Source organism: Macrobrachium nipponense, chromosome 8 (genome assembly GCF_015104395.2).
Source record: "Macrobrachium nipponense isolate FS-2020 chromosome 8, ASM1510439v2, whole genome shotgun sequence".
NCBI classification, from domain to species: Eukaryota; Metazoa; Arthropoda; class Malacostraca; order Decapoda; family Palaemonidae; genus Macrobrachium; species Macrobrachium nipponense.
In genome coordinates this window covers 68,233,099-68,249,936 of record NC_087203.1, presented here as the reverse complement: position 1 = coordinate 68,249,936, position 16,838 = coordinate 68,233,099, and the positions used below count along the sequence as shown (strand labels likewise).

The 16,838-nt window shown below is 38.4% G+C and overlaps 1 long non-coding RNA gene across 2 annotated transcripts in view; it reads left to right on the top strand.

Annotated features, from left to right (window-relative positions):
* Positions 1-16,838, top strand: part of LOC135222820 (uncharacterized) — a 358,301-nt gene that overhangs the window by 22,471 nt on the left and 318,992 nt on the right. Inside the window, exons 2-3 of one of the 2 annotated variants that reach the window (XR_010316354.1) lie at positions 6,184-6,296; positions 13,045-14,199. This is a non-coding gene — a long non-coding RNA (uncharacterized LOC135222820). Of the gene's footprint in view, positions 1-5,943; positions 6,297-13,044; positions 14,200-16,838 lie in introns of those variants that run through there. The other variant, XR_010316353.1, reaches the window with a different exon arrangement.

Sequence of the window (16,838 nt, the reverse complement as noted above, 5' to 3'; positions counted from 1 at the left end):
ATTGTACACAATATGGGGCTGAGAATATGCTCAGGGGCTTTTAGAACTTTGCCTGTTGAAAGCATATATGTTGATACTAACCAACTTCGCCTTGATCTGAGAAGGCAAGAACTAGGATTAAGGTACATGGCTAGAATTAAAAGTGCTCCCAAAAATCCCTCCTTCCAGGTGCTGAGGGAAGCAGACTCACGGGTCTTTTCTGGTATAAGACCCTCTAGACCATCCCAAGTTAGACTAAATGAAGATGTTACGGGTAATCATCTTAAATCCCAGAAAGTCATGGAAGTAAAACATCCTGTGTATCCTCCATGGCTTATTCCAGAAGCATCCATGTGCAAAAAAGCATTTAACAAAAAAAGACTGTCCTGAGGAAGAGATTAGGGGAAAATTCTTGGAGCACGAAACTGTCCATATTAATGTGACAAAAATATATACGGATGGATCAAAGTCAGATAGTGGTGTTGGCTGTGCAGTTATCCTTGGTGATACAGCATATACAGCTAAACTACCTGACTTTGCATCCATATTCACAATATATGTAACGTGAAGCTTCGTCTTAACATTCTTAAAGTTGTGTCTAATTTTAATTGGGGGGCAGATCGAATCACCCTTTTGAGGATGTACCAGATTTTATGCCTAAGCAAAATTATGGTTGTCAAGTTTATGGTTGTGCATGCAAGACAACACTGCAGAAATTAGATGTTGTCCATAATTTGGCTTTACGTATTTGTACGGGAGCCTATAGAACTTCTCCAGTAGAAAGCCTATATATTGAGTCAGGTTTTCCCCCACTATTTATCCGTAGGGAGGAATTAGGCTTGAGAGTCATATCAAGAGTACTTACATCAAAGCTAAACCCTAATTATAAGTATGTTAGAGAACCAACTGATAGAGCCCCAAATAGACCTAGACTGCCAAAGCCGCTTGAAGTTCGACTAGCAAGCTCTGCCAGGGAGGTGGGATTACTACCCCCTGCAGTAGCTGAAATTTTGCCCTCAAAATTTCCTCCTTGGAATAGGCCACACTTAGAAATCTGCCCAATTAGGGACAGCAGGAGCAACAGTTCTGGTGATCAGTTGAGGGCAAGTTTCTTGGACCATGCTTTTGAACATGGTGATTCTCATCATATATATACTGATGGTTCGAAGGGTTCTGATGGTGTTGGTTGCTTTGTAGTGATTAGTGATAATATTATTTAAAAAGAAGCTTCCATCTAATTCCTCTGTTTTTTCAGCTGAACAGCTGGCAGTTTTGACTGCTCTTAAATATATTTTTTATAGTTCTTGTACTAACAAGGTTTTTACCATTTTTACCGACTCTTTATGTGTTTTATCTTCTCTTAAAAGCCTAGTCTCTTGCAACCCTTTAGTGCAAGAAGTACAAGATTGGTTTTATCTTTTAATTAATAGAAGAGGATTTTCTGTGAGGTTTTGTTGGGCTCCGTCCCATGTTGGAATTGTTGGGAATGAGCGAGCCGACGCTGCTGCTAAGGCTGCAACTAGGCTTAGGCACATTTCTAACATGGGTGTCCCTGTTTCCGATTTTAAAAGTACCATTCAATTTTATTGTAGAGACCAGTGGCAGGCCCACTGGTCTACTTTAGATAATAATCTCAAATTAAAGTCGATTAGGCCTTCTGTTCATCCTTGGCCTCATAGCCGGGTGGATAGAAGGTCTGAGATAGTTTTAGCTAGATTACATATTGGCCACACTAAATATACTCACGGGTATCTAATGACGAGTGGAGCAGATAGGCAGGTTCCTCGCTGTTCCACCTGTCATGTGGATTTGACTGTGGTGCATATTTTGGTGGAGTGCCCTCATTTTGAAAACAAACGTAGAGCTTGTTTGCTGGCAAATAAGTCTCTTGGCGATATTTTAGGTGAAGGTGCTCAGGCAGAGCAAATTATGACATTTAAAAAAAATATTGGTCTTTTTTACGAATTGTAATTTTCTTTTAATTGTTTTAGGTTTCTTGTTTGGTTTTTATGAATGAATGATTTGTATGTTAGATCGGTTGTGTGTATGTTTGTTTGTGTGACAGTGACTTTTTTTATTCTAAAGATATATATGCGCTGAATGGCCCCTAGTCTCCGGCGCTTGGCTATGTGCCAAAAATTTTATAATCTAATCTAATCTATATGCAGTACATTGTAAAAATTAGATCCTCTTCACAATGCTGGTTTGAAATATGCTACGGGTGCATTTAAATCTACACCTGCTATTTCTCTGTATAGTGAAACAGGTCTGTGTTCACTTGATCAAAGAAGGGTTGAATATAGTTTAAACTTCTATTCACGGACATTAAGATACCCATCAAAATTGAGTAGAATTATAAATAATACCATCATTCCAAAAAGAATTGGACCATGATCATTTTATCCATTTGTTATACGACTGAAAATATACATAGAGAAATATACTAATATTCCACCATTAAAATTCGAATAAGCTTCATGTATGCCATTAGTTATTCGAATTAAAAAAAGATGAAATTCCAAGTTACGCTGTCAAACAAATTTTTTTGGAACACCAAGAAATCCGTGCAAATACTATCTCCATTTATACAGATGGCTCAAAAACTGATGCTGCTGTAGGGTTCGCAGTTATTACTGACGAAAAATACTATTATGGAAGAACGCCTATTTATAGCTCCCTATATTCCACTGAATTGGCAGGAATTTCACTGGCTCTTTGTATAAGATCCCTAAAACTCCCAGCAAACATTACACTATATATAGTGATTCAAAAATTGCTATTCAAGTAATAGATTCTTTTAATCATCATCACCCTGCTATTAGAGCAATAAAGAAAATATTCATTTTTTAAGCATATGAAATATCAAGATATCCTTGTGCTGGACACCAGGCCATGTTGGAATTGAAGGCAATGAAATTGCTGATATAAATGCAAAGGAAACTACATTAAATGATAGAAATAAAATGTACAAAACATTATAAGGACTCTAAAAAATATTTTAAATTTATTTTAGATAAAATCTGGGGAGACCAATGGTTATCACTTGAAAATAACAAACTGAAGAGGGATAAAGACCACAATAATTCCTTTTAAGAATTCTGTACAGACACAGAGAAACCATGGGGTTGCTTTGTGCAGGCTGCGTAATGGGCACACAAGGTTAACCCATGGCTTTATGTCTAATCACCCTCCTCCAGAATGTGATACCTGTCAAACCAGAATAACTGTGAAACATATTTTAATTGAATGCTCTAAGTATTCTCATATTAGACAAATACTTTGGATCATCTCCTAAAATGCAGGACATTCTAGGAGATGATTGCTCAAATGTTTGCAAGATTTTTAAATTCTTAACAGATACAGATCTATTAAAACATATACCGTATTCATAATTTTATTAGATGCAGATCTATTAAAATATATATTAATAATTTTATTCATACAAATTTGTTTTAATGTGTACAGTAATGTTTTATCTATTTTTTTTTTAAACTAAATTACTAAAAATATGTTTATTTAAAATGGTATTTTTAACAGATTTTATCTGCATAAAGCAGCCGATTGGACTTAGTTGGAAATGGCTGCTTAAACAAACAATAATAATAATAATAATGATACTAATAATACCAACCTTACTGTGACGACTGCCTTGTCCCGATGACTATTAAGCATTTGCTATTTGAATGTCCTAGTCATCGGGAACTGAGAGAGCAGCACTTTAAAGACAAAAGAGATAGAGGTGGTAATTACAGTTTGGCAAAGATATTGGGTGAAGAAGCACAGTATGATTATGAGTGTGTTATTGACTTTTTAAAATAAGTTGGTGCTTTTAAAGAAATTTGGGTATTTCACTTTTATGTATGTGTGTAGTTTTTAGCTTTGGGTTTTTAATATGTATGTGTGGATATGTGCATAAATGTATTTATTGCCTGTTTGTGTTCTAGTATGAATGCCTCTGCCTCTGTGCAGTTTTTTTTTATTTAATTTTAATTTAATGTTTGTTATACTGCATGACCTATTTGGTCCCAGTTCCTGGCCCTTGACCTAGACCTTATATTTTATTTAATGCTTCGGGCCAGCCCTATGAGAGCTGAAAGTCAGCTCAGTGGTCTGGTTAAACCATTTTTATAATATTAATAATAATTTAGCTTTGCCGTTGTTTAGTTTAGTGTTTATGTAGTGGCTTTGCACTACCTGTAGTAAAATAAATGAAATGGAATTTTAAGAATTTTTTATGTGTGGATGTGTGTGTATTTTCCCCAAATTGGTTGCCCAAATGGTTTCGTTCGGAGTCAATGATCTTATTCGTTCATTCATTCTTCCTTCCTAGCTGTCCAGCTTCTATATCTTGACCTAATCCCTATTTTCACCTGTCTTTTAAGAACAAACTCTGTGGGGGGCAAGCCCTATGAGAATTGAGAAATGTGTGACAGTGGGGTGTTGTTAAACTGCTGTATAATAACACAAAAATCTCGGATGTCTACTTTTAAGTTTCAAAGTATGATAAGAATAAGGTGTGGACATAAATGTAGCAATGAGACATAGTTGAGCACTTGTTAATTTTCATTCTCTAGCCATTAAAAGTTATGGGAAATGTTAAAATTATGACTTTTAGAAAGCCTCTTAAGTTTTTTTGTGAAAAATTAATTTTTCTTTGCTTCTGCATCATTGGAAAGGCATGCACACGTAAGTATGAGAGAAAAATTTTTTAGTTGGTTTGATTTTTTGAGTCTCATTTGTAGAGATATGCTGTTTTCCCTTCTAGTGCAGCAGCCTAGTGTGGGCTAAGACAAGGCAGCATGTCAGGCTATCATATCCACCTCATTTTCCATTTGTTAAATGTTTTGATTTTTATTAGCCGTTGGCAATTTCTCTTTAATGTGCACATTAAAAGTCACTTAATAGTTACTGTATTCTTTCAAAGTTTTATAATCTTCCATCCTCTGTAGTGTTTATTTTTTCATTTCTAATAGTTTTACCTAACAGTGCATGTTGTGTAGACCAACTTCTATAAGGGAAGTTGCTCATTTTACATTGCTTTTTTTTCAATATTCATATACTGTAAGGTTCAGCTTTAAGGACCATCTGTAGTGTTTTTGTACAACTTTCATCATATGTCATAGGAATAGTTTGGTAATTTCTTATTTTATACTAGGAAGGTAAAACATTACAAATTTACTGAAATGGCCATCAGTTGTATATTAATTCTGTTGTGAAAAATAATTCTGTAGGTTTTGACACAGTATCATAAAAGGTTTAGTGCTGCTATTGTACTCCATTTCTTGCATGTTTATAAAAATTGTGATAAAACACCTTCCCATTCAATTGTGTTCTTGAAACGGAAAATATGCATAACATTTTTGTCAAAGTACATTGTGCTCCTGTAACTTAATTATAGGAGATGAATATTTTATTGTTGTGAGTTGTTATATAAAGATTTTTTGAGTATGTGATTTGAAAAATACATTTAGATATGGTTGATGGTGTTAATGGCCATAGTGTAAATATTGGTGTAGTAATATCATGGAAGGATGAATTCTTTCAATGTACACTATTGCTTGTGTAGACCATCACAGTAGTTATTTCTTTGTTGTTTTCCTTTAGCAGTTAATGGAAAAAAAATCCCACAAAATGAGTAAATGAACTGCCAGGTAAGTTTTTAAAATTACCATTAATATTTGATCATATTTTTCTAGTGGAGGGTTACACACAGAGTTTAGTTGGATTTTTAAATTTTTAAGAGGCCAGCAAAGTCAGGAGTGAGGATTTTTGGAAAGTTTCTTTGAATATATCAAACCATTTGCAATAGTAGGTAGGTCTTAAGAATAAAGCTGTGTAGTAGCAGAGACTTTCTACTTTGGATATTCTTAATTACAATAAAACTCTTAGGTTGGTGCTACTTTTAGATATACTACTACACTATATTAAAACTAAGATTTAAATTTTTTTAAATCACTAACACTATATTAAAACTAAGATTTAAATTTTTTTAAATACAAGAAATAGGCATTCCTAGTTTCCCATAGAAGTTATATGAAATATCAACACAGAAAACTTGCAGTTATTTACTTTGAATGTACAATGTTTTATGTCGGGGAGGCCATATTGAAATCTGGGTTCATTAATTAATTTTTATACATATTTTTGGTTGTTGTAACCTGTCCTTTAAAATCTTGATAAGGCAACTGGTACTCTTGTTTTCAGTTGAGTTATTCCAAGAAGATTTATATCCAGACACTCCTGGAGATATACCAGCATTGAAGGCGGAGGAATGGTTGGATGGAGATTGAAGAGATCCTATCTTAATATCGCTTAAGGTAATCCTTTATGCACGTGTAATTCAGAGGAGCCTTATACCAGAAGGCATTTTATTGTTGGAGATGAATCAGTTGATCATTTGAATTATTTCTTTTTATTGGTGTAGTGTTGGTTTAACTTTTGCACATTTTTTTTTTTTTTTTTTTTTTTTTTTTTACATTGGAACAAGAGTACTTTTATGTTATGCAAGAGAGACATAAAAAAGAAAACAAACCAAAAAGGGGAAAAAATCCATCCTTGATGCCATAGGGAAGCTATCCCTTTGGGTATTCAGAAGCTATTGATATTATGTAGCCAAAGGTTTACGTTCTCAGAGTAGTATCATGTAGTTTGAAGAAGTGTCAATAATTACCTCTCTCCCCCCAGATGCTAAAGCTTTGCCGAGGATGGGGGGCTTAGGGTTCGGCAGCTGGGCCCTGATGCCTGGTGGGAACTGCTTTCTCGCTGGACCTTGGTGCCCAGCTGTTGATCCAACTAAATGAGTCTGCCCTTTTCCTTTTACCAAAACTTTTCATCCTTCTGCTTCCTCCCCCTATAAGGTACGGATTTTTTGTTGATGACTTTTGGATTGGTTTTGGACATGATTTGGACTTGTTCATTAGATTTGATGGAGGGTGAGGATGGTTGGCATGGCACCTCACCCGTAGAACTCAAGTACCTAACGTGGTCGAGTGAGGGGAAAGTTTAGATGTGAAACCCTGCTCTTAGTGCTGGGTCTGATCTCGACGGACATCATGACGCCTTAAGCACTGAGGGTGGGGTGTATATCTGGGTGGTACCCCTAGGGCAACCCTGTATGGGATAACACTGTCCTCTAAATGTGGCTCCATGGTGGGTGGGGGGCTACCTGGACGAATCATCAATTGTATGTCTTATGGAGACACTAAAACCTTCTGTTGACGACTTGGGCAAGGATAAGGACAAGGAAAATTCTGGTAATTCCTCCATTGTGACTTTGGAGCCTTTTTCAAAGGACCTCCTTGTTACAAACATTTTATATGTGAAACCAGTCCCTTTAGACTGGAATTATGAAACTGTATTTAATGAATTTTGTAAATTTGGTAAAGTAAAAGAAGTAAGGAATAGACTTGGCAAAAATTATGGGTTTTTTGAATTTTGGGTATTTTTCAATAACGAATCTGAAGCCCACAGAGCCTACAGAGAGTTCAGATCAGATTCATTGAGTGTTGGACTCGCAGAGGCAAAAGAGGTCCCTAGGTATCTTGAGATTTATAGACCACCTAATGAAACTAAAGATACTAGTAAAATAACTAAAACCTCCAGATCACCAGACCCAGCTAAGTGGTTAATTATTACAACACATGGTGAGAGAGGCAACCTCTTCAAAGTGAAGAGGTTGGTAAGCCAGAAGATCGGCAATGTTGGGAGCCCTGAATTAACTCGCTTTGGGCGTAATAGTTTCTTAGTTCATGTGAAGACAGATATTCAATCGATAATGCTCCTAAATTTGAAGCTTGATCCTGAGGGTATGATAAAAGAGGTAAAACCTCACTATAATTTTAGTTATGCGAAGGGTGTTATATTTAATGAAGATCTACATGAAATGGATGAGGAGGAAATTTTGGAAATGTGTCCGGATGTGGTTTGGAAGGTTTTTAAAGTGCCCCGCTCATCGATGCTTATTTTAACATTTAAAAGTTCTTCTCTGCCATCTGAAATTATTCTTGATAGTTAAATCATGAAAGTTCGTCCTTATAGACCGAGAGTGCTCCAGTGCTTTAAATGTTTTGGTTTTGGACACTCCTCTAACGTTTGCACCAGAAATAAACTCTGTGAATCGTGTGGCCAGCCTGAGCACGAGGAATGTTCTGGACTAGTAATTTGCGTAAACTGTAAGGGTGAAAATCGAGCCCGTAATAAGAAATGTAGTGCATTCAAGAAAGAACAAGATGCATTACTAAAATCTCTTTACGAACACATCAGTGTGGGACAGGCCAAGAAGCTGTTGGGCAGGAAAACCTATTCGGATGCCTTGAAGGCACAACAATTGAATACTGCTGCTTCTGGTGCCCCTTCTGGTGCCCCTGCCCCTTCTGGTGGGGCTTTCCACACCCCCTCTAGTGGGGTACCCCTTGCCCCCCCTGGTGGGGCCTCCCGTGCCCCCCCTGGTGGGGCCCCCCTGGTGGGGCCTCCCGGGCCCCCCCTGGTGGGGCCTCCCGAGCCCCCCCTGGTGGGGCTTCCCATGCCTCCCCTGGTGGGGCTTCTCATGCCCCCCCTGTTGGGGTTTCCCATGTTGCAGAGACTCTGGTCAAGCCAGGGGACCCTGTTGGTTCAAGGGTTCAAGCCAGGTCTCAATATGTTGACGACTTCTCTCTGTCAGGGACATTGCCTGACACTGAGCCCTCACCTGATCTTGACATTACAGTGCACCGTGGAGATGACAGTGAGGAGATAGAGGCCCTCTTTATTCGTCAGAAGAGGGCCCTTTCTCCCTCTTCGCCTCATTCACGGTCACTCAGCAATCATAGAAAAAACAAAAGTAAAACTGAAAGGGCAAGTGAAAGCCCATCTTCTAAAAGATCTGTAACACCTAGATCTAGGTCAAATAGTACTGGTAAAACTGAAAAGATCTCTCTCACCAGGACACAGATTCGTAAATTAGTAGGGAATTTTAAGATGCCTTCCTCTAAATAATGGCTCTCATGCAGTGGAACATCCGTGGCTTTATACCAAATAGAGAGCAAGTTCGGGTTCTGTTTAGGGATCATGATCTATCTGCAATGTGTCTTCAGGAGACAAAGTTGGGAGAGCATACTCCCAACTTGGGTTTTAATTATTCATTCCATAGGTCTCCACCCCTGATAGGTGTACGTGCTCAGGGAGGCACAGGCATCATAGTCCGCAAGTCTGTTAATCATAGGGTTGTTCAATTGAACACTGTGTTGCAGGCTTGTGCAGTATAAATGGATCACTATTTGTTCTTTACCTGGATCCATCATTAGAAAGTAGATTACAGGATGCGCAGGGTAATCCTCGTCAGCTAGAATTAAATGATCTTCAGACATTGATAGACCAGCTTCCTAAACCCTTCATTTTGATGGGGGATTTTAATGCCAAGCACACCCTCTGGGGAGAGCCAAACTGCGACCAGTGGGGTTTAATAATAGAACAGCTGCTTGACTTAAATGACATCACTTTGATGAATGATGGTTCCCCTACAAGACATGATGTTTTTCATAATACTGACTCAGCCATTGACCTCACTATCTACTCTTCGTCCTTGAGGTTAGATTACCAGTGGGTAGTAGACCAGAATGATCATGGCAGTGATCATTGGCCCATTCACTTAAAGTTTATGAAAAATATTCCATCTCCATGTTTACCAAAATGGAAGGTAGGGGAGGCTGACTGGGGATTATTCAAAAAATCTACTGATGTTGATCTAGATATAAAAGATTTTCAGAGCCCAACATCCACTTATGAGTATTTAATCAGTATATTGCTGTGTGGTGCCATGCTGTCTATTCCTCGAACTTCTGGTAAGCCTCGTCGTCCTCTAGTACCTTTGAGTGATGCATGCGCCTTGAGCCGAAAGATAACAAGAATTTGTTACAAGAGATATCGTAGATATCCTTGCTTGGTAAATAAAATTATCTATAAAAGAGCTCTTGCTAAGCAAAAGAAAACATTTAAGCAAGCAAAGAGGGAATCGTTTATCAGATATATAAGTGAATTAAAATATGATTCCCCTATGTCGTTTGTCTAGAACAGAATCCGAAAGCTGCAAGGGAAATTTTCTCCATCTCCCTTGCCTATTTTGAAAATTGATGGCTTCTTCATATCTGATTCTGGAGAAGTTGCAGAAACCTTTGGTAGGCATTTCTCCAATATATCTAGTGCCCTACATTACTCTCCTGCATTCAGGAATATTAGGGATGGTACCACGGTTGTTCCTGCTGTTAGTTTAAATTCAGAGTCGTATAATCTCCCTTTCACCATGAAAGAATTAGAGCATGCAATCTCGTTATCTTCCCCAACATCTCCTGGGGAAGATGATATACTGTACTCAATGATTTTTAATTTGCCTAGAAGTACAAAACAATTTCTTTTAGACATTTTAAACAGTTTTTGGCTTTCAGGAACTTCACCAGAGTCTTGGAAGATATCGATTATTGTACCTGTTTTAAAACCTTTTAAAGATTCCTTCCTTCCTAAGAACTATAGCCCAATAGCTCAAACTAGTTGTGTTAGCAAGATTTATGAGAGGATGGTCAATGCTCGACTTGTGTGGTATTTGGATTCAAAGAATCTTTTATCTAATCGGCAGTTTGGCTTTAGGAAAAATAGAAGTACTTCTGACCCTTTGATGTTCCTTACTCGGGCGATACAGAATGCTTTTGCTGTGCAAAACCAGACTGTTGCAGTGTTCTTTGACCTAGAAAAAGCCTACGACACTACCTGGCGAGGGGGTATCCTTTTGCAACTTGTTGAGTGGGGAATTGTGGGTAATTTGTTTTATTGTCTTAAAGATTTTTTGTCAGAACGTTACCTGAAAGTAAGAGTGGGCTCTTACATTTCTTCTTCTTACCCTCAAGAAGAAGGGTTACCTCAGGGAAGCGTCCTTAGTCCAACACACTTTAATGTAGCTGTCAACGGCCTACTAGAACAAGTTCCTGTCGGGGTGCATGGTCTGGCCTTTGCTGATGATTATGCAATAATCTGTAGCAAGTCTACAGCTGTCGAAGCTTGTCAAAAGATCCAGACTGCTATTAATGCTTCAACATCATGGGCCAGTGCTAAAGGTTTCAAATTTCACCAGAAAAAAACCAAAGCTATACGATTTTGCCGTTTAAGAAGAGTGGAAGAGATCCCTACGCTGTTTTTAAATGATTCGATTTTACCTTATGAAGATAGCATTAAGTATCTAGGTGTTATATTTGATAAGAAATTAACTTTTACTCAACATGTTAATGAAGTTGTATGTAACGTGAAGCTTCGTCTTAATATTCTTAAAGTTGTATCTAATTTTAATTGGGGGGCAGATCGAATTACCCTTTTGAGGATGTACCAGGTGTTATGCCTAAGCAAAATTGATTATGGTTGTCAAGTTTATGGTTGTGCATGCAAGACAACACTGCAGAAATTAGATGTTGTCCATAATATGGCTTTATGTATTTGTACGGGAGCCTATAGAACTTCTCCAGTAGAAAGCCTATATGTTGAGTCAGGTTTTCCCCCACTATTTATCCGTAGGGAGGAATTAGGCTTGAGAGTCATATCAAGAGTACTTACATCAAAGCTAAACCCTAATTATAAGTATGTTAGAGAACCAACTGACAGAGCCCCAAATAGACCGAGACTGCCAAAGCCGCTTGAGGTCCGACTAGCAAGCTCTGCCAGGGAGGTGAAATTTCGCCCTCCAAGTTTCCTCCTTGGAATAGACCATGCCTAGAAATCTGCCCAATTAGGAACAGCAGGAGCAACAGTTCTGGTGATCAGTTGAGGGTAAGTTTCTTGGACCCTGCTTCCGAACATGGTGATTCCCATCATATATATACTGATGGCTCGAAGGGTTCTGATGGTGTTGGTTGCTCTGTAGTGACTAGTGGTAATATCATTAAAAAGAAGCTTCCTTCTAATTCTTCTGTTTTTACAGCTGAACTGCTGGCAGTTTTGACTGCTCTTAAATATATTTTTTATAGTTCTTGTACTAACAAGGTTTTTACCATTTTTACCGACTCTCTGAGTGTTTTATCTTCTCTAAAAAGCCTAGTTTCTTGCCACCCTTTAGTGCAAGAAGTACAAGATTGGTTTTATCTTTTAATTAATAGAAGAGGATTTTCTGTTAGGTTTTGTTGGGCTCCGTCCCATGTTGGAATTGTTGGGAATGAGCGAGTCGATGCTGCTGCTAAGGCTGCAACTAGGCTTAGGCACATTTCCAACATGGGCGTCCTTGTATCTGATTTTAAAAGTACCATTCGATTTTATTGTAGAGACCAGTGGCAGGCCCACTGGTCTACTTTAGATAATAATCTTAAATTGAAATCGATTAGGCCTTCTGTTCATCCTTGGCCTCATAGCCGGATGGATAGAAGGTCTGAGATAGTTTTAGCTAGATTACGCATTGGCCACACTAAATATACTCACGGGTATCTAATGATGAGTGGAGCGGATAGGCAGGTTCCTCGCTGTTGCACTTGTCATGTGGATTTGACTGTGGTGCATATTTTGGTGGAGTGCCCTCATTTTGAAAACAAACGTAGAGCTTGTTTGCTGGCAAATAAGTCTCTTGGCGATATTTTAGGTGAAGGTGCTCAGGCAGAGCAAATTATGACATTTAAAAAAAATATTGGTCTTTTTTATGAATAGTAATTTTCTCTTAATTGTTTTAGGTTTCTTGTTTGGTTTTTATGAATGAATGATTTGTATGTTAATCGGTTGTGTGTATGTTTGTTTGTACGACAGTGACTTTTATTCTTAAAGATATATATGCGCTGAATGGCCCCTCGGCTCCGGCGCTTAGCTATGTGCCAAAAATTTTATAATCTAATCTAAATAATTACCTCTCTTTATGTTCATAATTTGTCTACCTTGTTTGTGCTTAGTTATCTGTAACATACTCTATGTGGAAGTCTTTCAGAAAATGCTCATGAACCATATATTCAGATCTGTAAGTATCATTAAGGAATAATAGTTCATCGCAGCTACCTGTATTTTATCCAAAGGTTGTGAATATTGTGAGAAAACTATTTGATATGTATTATAGGTAGCATTTTCCATTTTTAGATGGCATTCAAGCAACGCAGAAGGTTGAACCTCACGGTAACCAAAAAGAAGACCAATATTCTTGACAAGATGCCTCCTACAGGGAAAGTGAAATCAGAAGAGGAGGGCAAGGCTACTGCAGTATCTTCAGAGGCATTAGAGAAAGTCACAGAGTTTGCTATTTTGTTATGTTTATCCCAGAATTAATAGTTTGCCTTTGTATCTGTTTCACAGCAGAATTGTCTGTATATTAAATTATTATAACACGGCACCATAGGAATTTGTCATTTTCAGTGACTCGGGAAGTACATAGAAGCCCTTCAGAATTTTTGTCTTAAAAATCCTTGTGTTTAGTAGTTAAAGTTTTTATTCCACAAATTACATGAAGGGAGTATTAGATATCGAAATATGATCGGTCCTAGCTCTTCCAGGCGGTAAAGGAAATATGTGATTAAGGCAGTCAAAGCTGCTATTACAAAGAGGAGTTCAAAGATTTGGCAAAGATTTGTTATTATCTCTTAAACCCATCTTTAGTAAATGGCAGGAATTGTGGAATAATGAATCTGACAATGGTAAAACAGATCAAATCAACTGTTAAATGTGGAATTGTGCTGTTGCTCATTCAAAAAACTAACTCTATATATTGAAGGAATGTTATCATTCCTAAAAAGGACTCCATATTGAAGTGATATTATCCTGTCTTTGAATGGTTAGAATTCAAAAATATCTTCAGTGATTGTACAACTTCAAGTGAGCAACATAGTACATCAGTCATTGAAAGAAATCTTTGAAAGAAATTTTGTGAAAATCTTTAACATTTTCACTTAATTTAATCGTTAAACTATCAAGGAGTTGCAAAATATAAAATAAGATCTTAACTTATTTCATCAGGAACAAATTATTCTGGCCAGTCCTGTTAGAGTTAAGAATGTTAATAATTCAGTTGCTTGAAATCTAAACTGAGAATGAAATTCCTTGAATATGTGTAAGTTCTTCATTCATTGAATTTTTCAGGTTTGCAAAATTAACGATGGTCTTCGGAAGAAAATAGATTAATTGCAGTCAGAAGCAAAGAAGTTTAAAGCAGTGTTCCTAAAACAAGAAAACAGAGTCAGGGGCCTAGAGAACAAACTATCTGAACTTATTGGAATGCCTGTGGCTCCACCTCCGACGCAGGTTAGTCTTGTTAATCGGGTCCTCAACTCGGTGAAGGTATCATTGTTAATATAATTTATTTGAGATGAATCTTACCTACTGTTAAATTTAGCTATATCACCCTGCCAATTAGGCGAGTCGGCATTCAAACAAAAAAAATCGAATGCCTGCCTGGATGACTGTCAAGTTTACCTGTTCTCCACCAGGTGTGTTTTGAATGTTTTAGCTCTTGTCAGAATTCTCCTTGCCGCCATTGTGGCTAGGCAATTGTAGGTATTTTATGAAGTTTGGCCTTTATTACACCTGTTTACGGTATTGTAATTTCATTTTCCTAGGATATCTTCCACCGGAAGCAAAACCAATAACATCAGGCTATGTAGGAATGTTTTGGTGTAACCAGGATGGTGAATTGAAAGTTGATCAACATTCCTTTGTACTGGCCGGGGTACAGAGTGTGATCTTGGAACTACTAGATAAGAATAGAAATTTATGCCTGAATATGTCAGGCTATCCCTACTCAAGACTAGGCATTTTAGTAGGCTAGTATTGACTTCCATTGTAGCTCCGCCTTCTGCTCCCCATTCAGTTCCGGAAAAGCGTAATGAGAAGTTAGAACATTAACCTGTTTTTAGTTCTAATACAATTTGAACTGAGTTTGTGATGGGAACGTTCTGAATCCCTCCAGTGTGCTCTCATTTTCACATTCCCTGTTAGAAGTAAGGTGTTGGTGCCTTTGTCTGTACGTAGCCTGAGCCTAGGACTGTCCTGCAACAGTAGGAAACGTCCGCTGCCAGGGAACCGGGTCGGTTCTCGTGACGATTGGATTCTGTGCCCTCCAATACCTACTTCGCCCCTTTCATGGTCTGAAGCTCGTTTAAAGCATTCGCCAAAGGACCACTAAAGCGATTGCCTAGGACCATTAAAGAGTTCACATAAGGACCGTTTCAGTAAGTGTTAATGCTCTCTCCGTAGGCGCATTCTGTTGTCTTTCAACACCTAGTTTGAGGTGTTAGCATGCATAGGCTTAATAATATATAATATAGACATTTTATCGAGATATTCCTTTTTATTCGTAATGCTTGTGTTCGTTCTTTGCGTGCTTCCTCTTTGGCTATTCACAAATCTCTTACTACTGCCTCGATTATTGTTTCTCTTTCAAGTCTACACTGTCTAGTATCTAAAGTTCTCGCCGAGTTAGATATTCTAGCTTCAAAGATCTCTAACTTAGTTTCATATAGGAATGCTTTCAAGTATGTGCGATCGCTTTCGGACAAGGTGGGAGCGTCGTTGTAACTCCTCTCCCACCACCTCCCACTTTTGGCGCCTTGTTCTCTCTCTCCCTCTGTCAACTCATGGGGACTGCGGACCAGGGTTCCCAGATTATCGTACGAGTACGATAATTTGACCCTCTGTACGATAAACAATTATTAATCAAGATACGATAATTGGAAGAGATTTGGTACAATAATTTGGTCTGATACATCTGGGAACCCTGCTGGGGACGTTGACTCGTGCGGAGTGTGGACTTGGCAGAGTCCCGAGTCGCTTAAACTGTCTTCCTCTCATTGAGTCGTGGTGGTTTCAATACAGCACTCAACTGCTGCCACCTCTTATTGATAAGTGCCGCTTTTTGTTGCCAAGTGTTGCGAAGAAAAAGAAATCCTTTAAGCTCTTTTGTTTACCTCTTGTCAGCGGCTGTCTCCTCCCGTCCGTCTTTACCTCTTGTCAGCGGCTGTCTCCTCCCGTCGCCCGCTGACGGAAGAAGAGTTTGAATGGAGTTGGAGGAAATCGTTTGTGCCGGTCGGCGTTTGTTGCCACATTATGCCTTGCTGTATCCTCATTTTGTTGATGATAGAGGCCACATAGAGAATATATCTTAATTGCCTATGCGTATTTTGGCACCCTCTAAATATTGGAGAAGAGAACCAATGCTTTCTCCAATTAGAGAGCATTTCATAACTTTTCTCGTCCTCGGACACACAATCTCCCTTTGTGTCTGCCTTGGCTTGTCGTCTTGTGTCTTTTAAAGTCACAGAGTGCCGAAGGCCGCCATTGCTGTACAACGCTTATTGGCCCTTTAACCGTCTTTAGTAGGAGGTTTGCTTTCTTTCTCTATCCTTTGGGGAAATGAACTCGAGACTGACAGACATGCTGATGGATTTTCAGTCTAACTTGAGTTACTACCTTTTATCTACGTTGTCTCGTCTCTGCGACTTCTTAGAGAGGTGGAGACGCCAACTCAGCGAGAGTTTTTAGTGAGGAAACAAGTAACTAAAACAAGTAACTCATTTCTGATGCTGCAGGGTAATGTGCTCATGCTTATACTCTCTCGGTTTGGAAGAAGTGAGAACACTTTCGCTTCCTGTCTGATTATGCAGCTCAGTTTAAGGCGAAAAGGGATTATCTATTGGTAGTCGTATTTTATACCTCGGGGATAAGTGCAGATTCAGGTTCTGAGATATGGACAGTTGCAACCTCCTAACATGCATGGAGAGACTTGGGACCAGTATGTTATATGGTGGAGACGGTGAAGGGCAGTTGTGGTACTTTTTGGTTGTCCTCCAATGGTTTAATCTCCCTCTTATAGCTTCCCTTGTCTTCAGCAGAAATCTCTCATAAGTCTCTTTTCCCCTTGATCCCAACTCCTTGATGAGATGGGG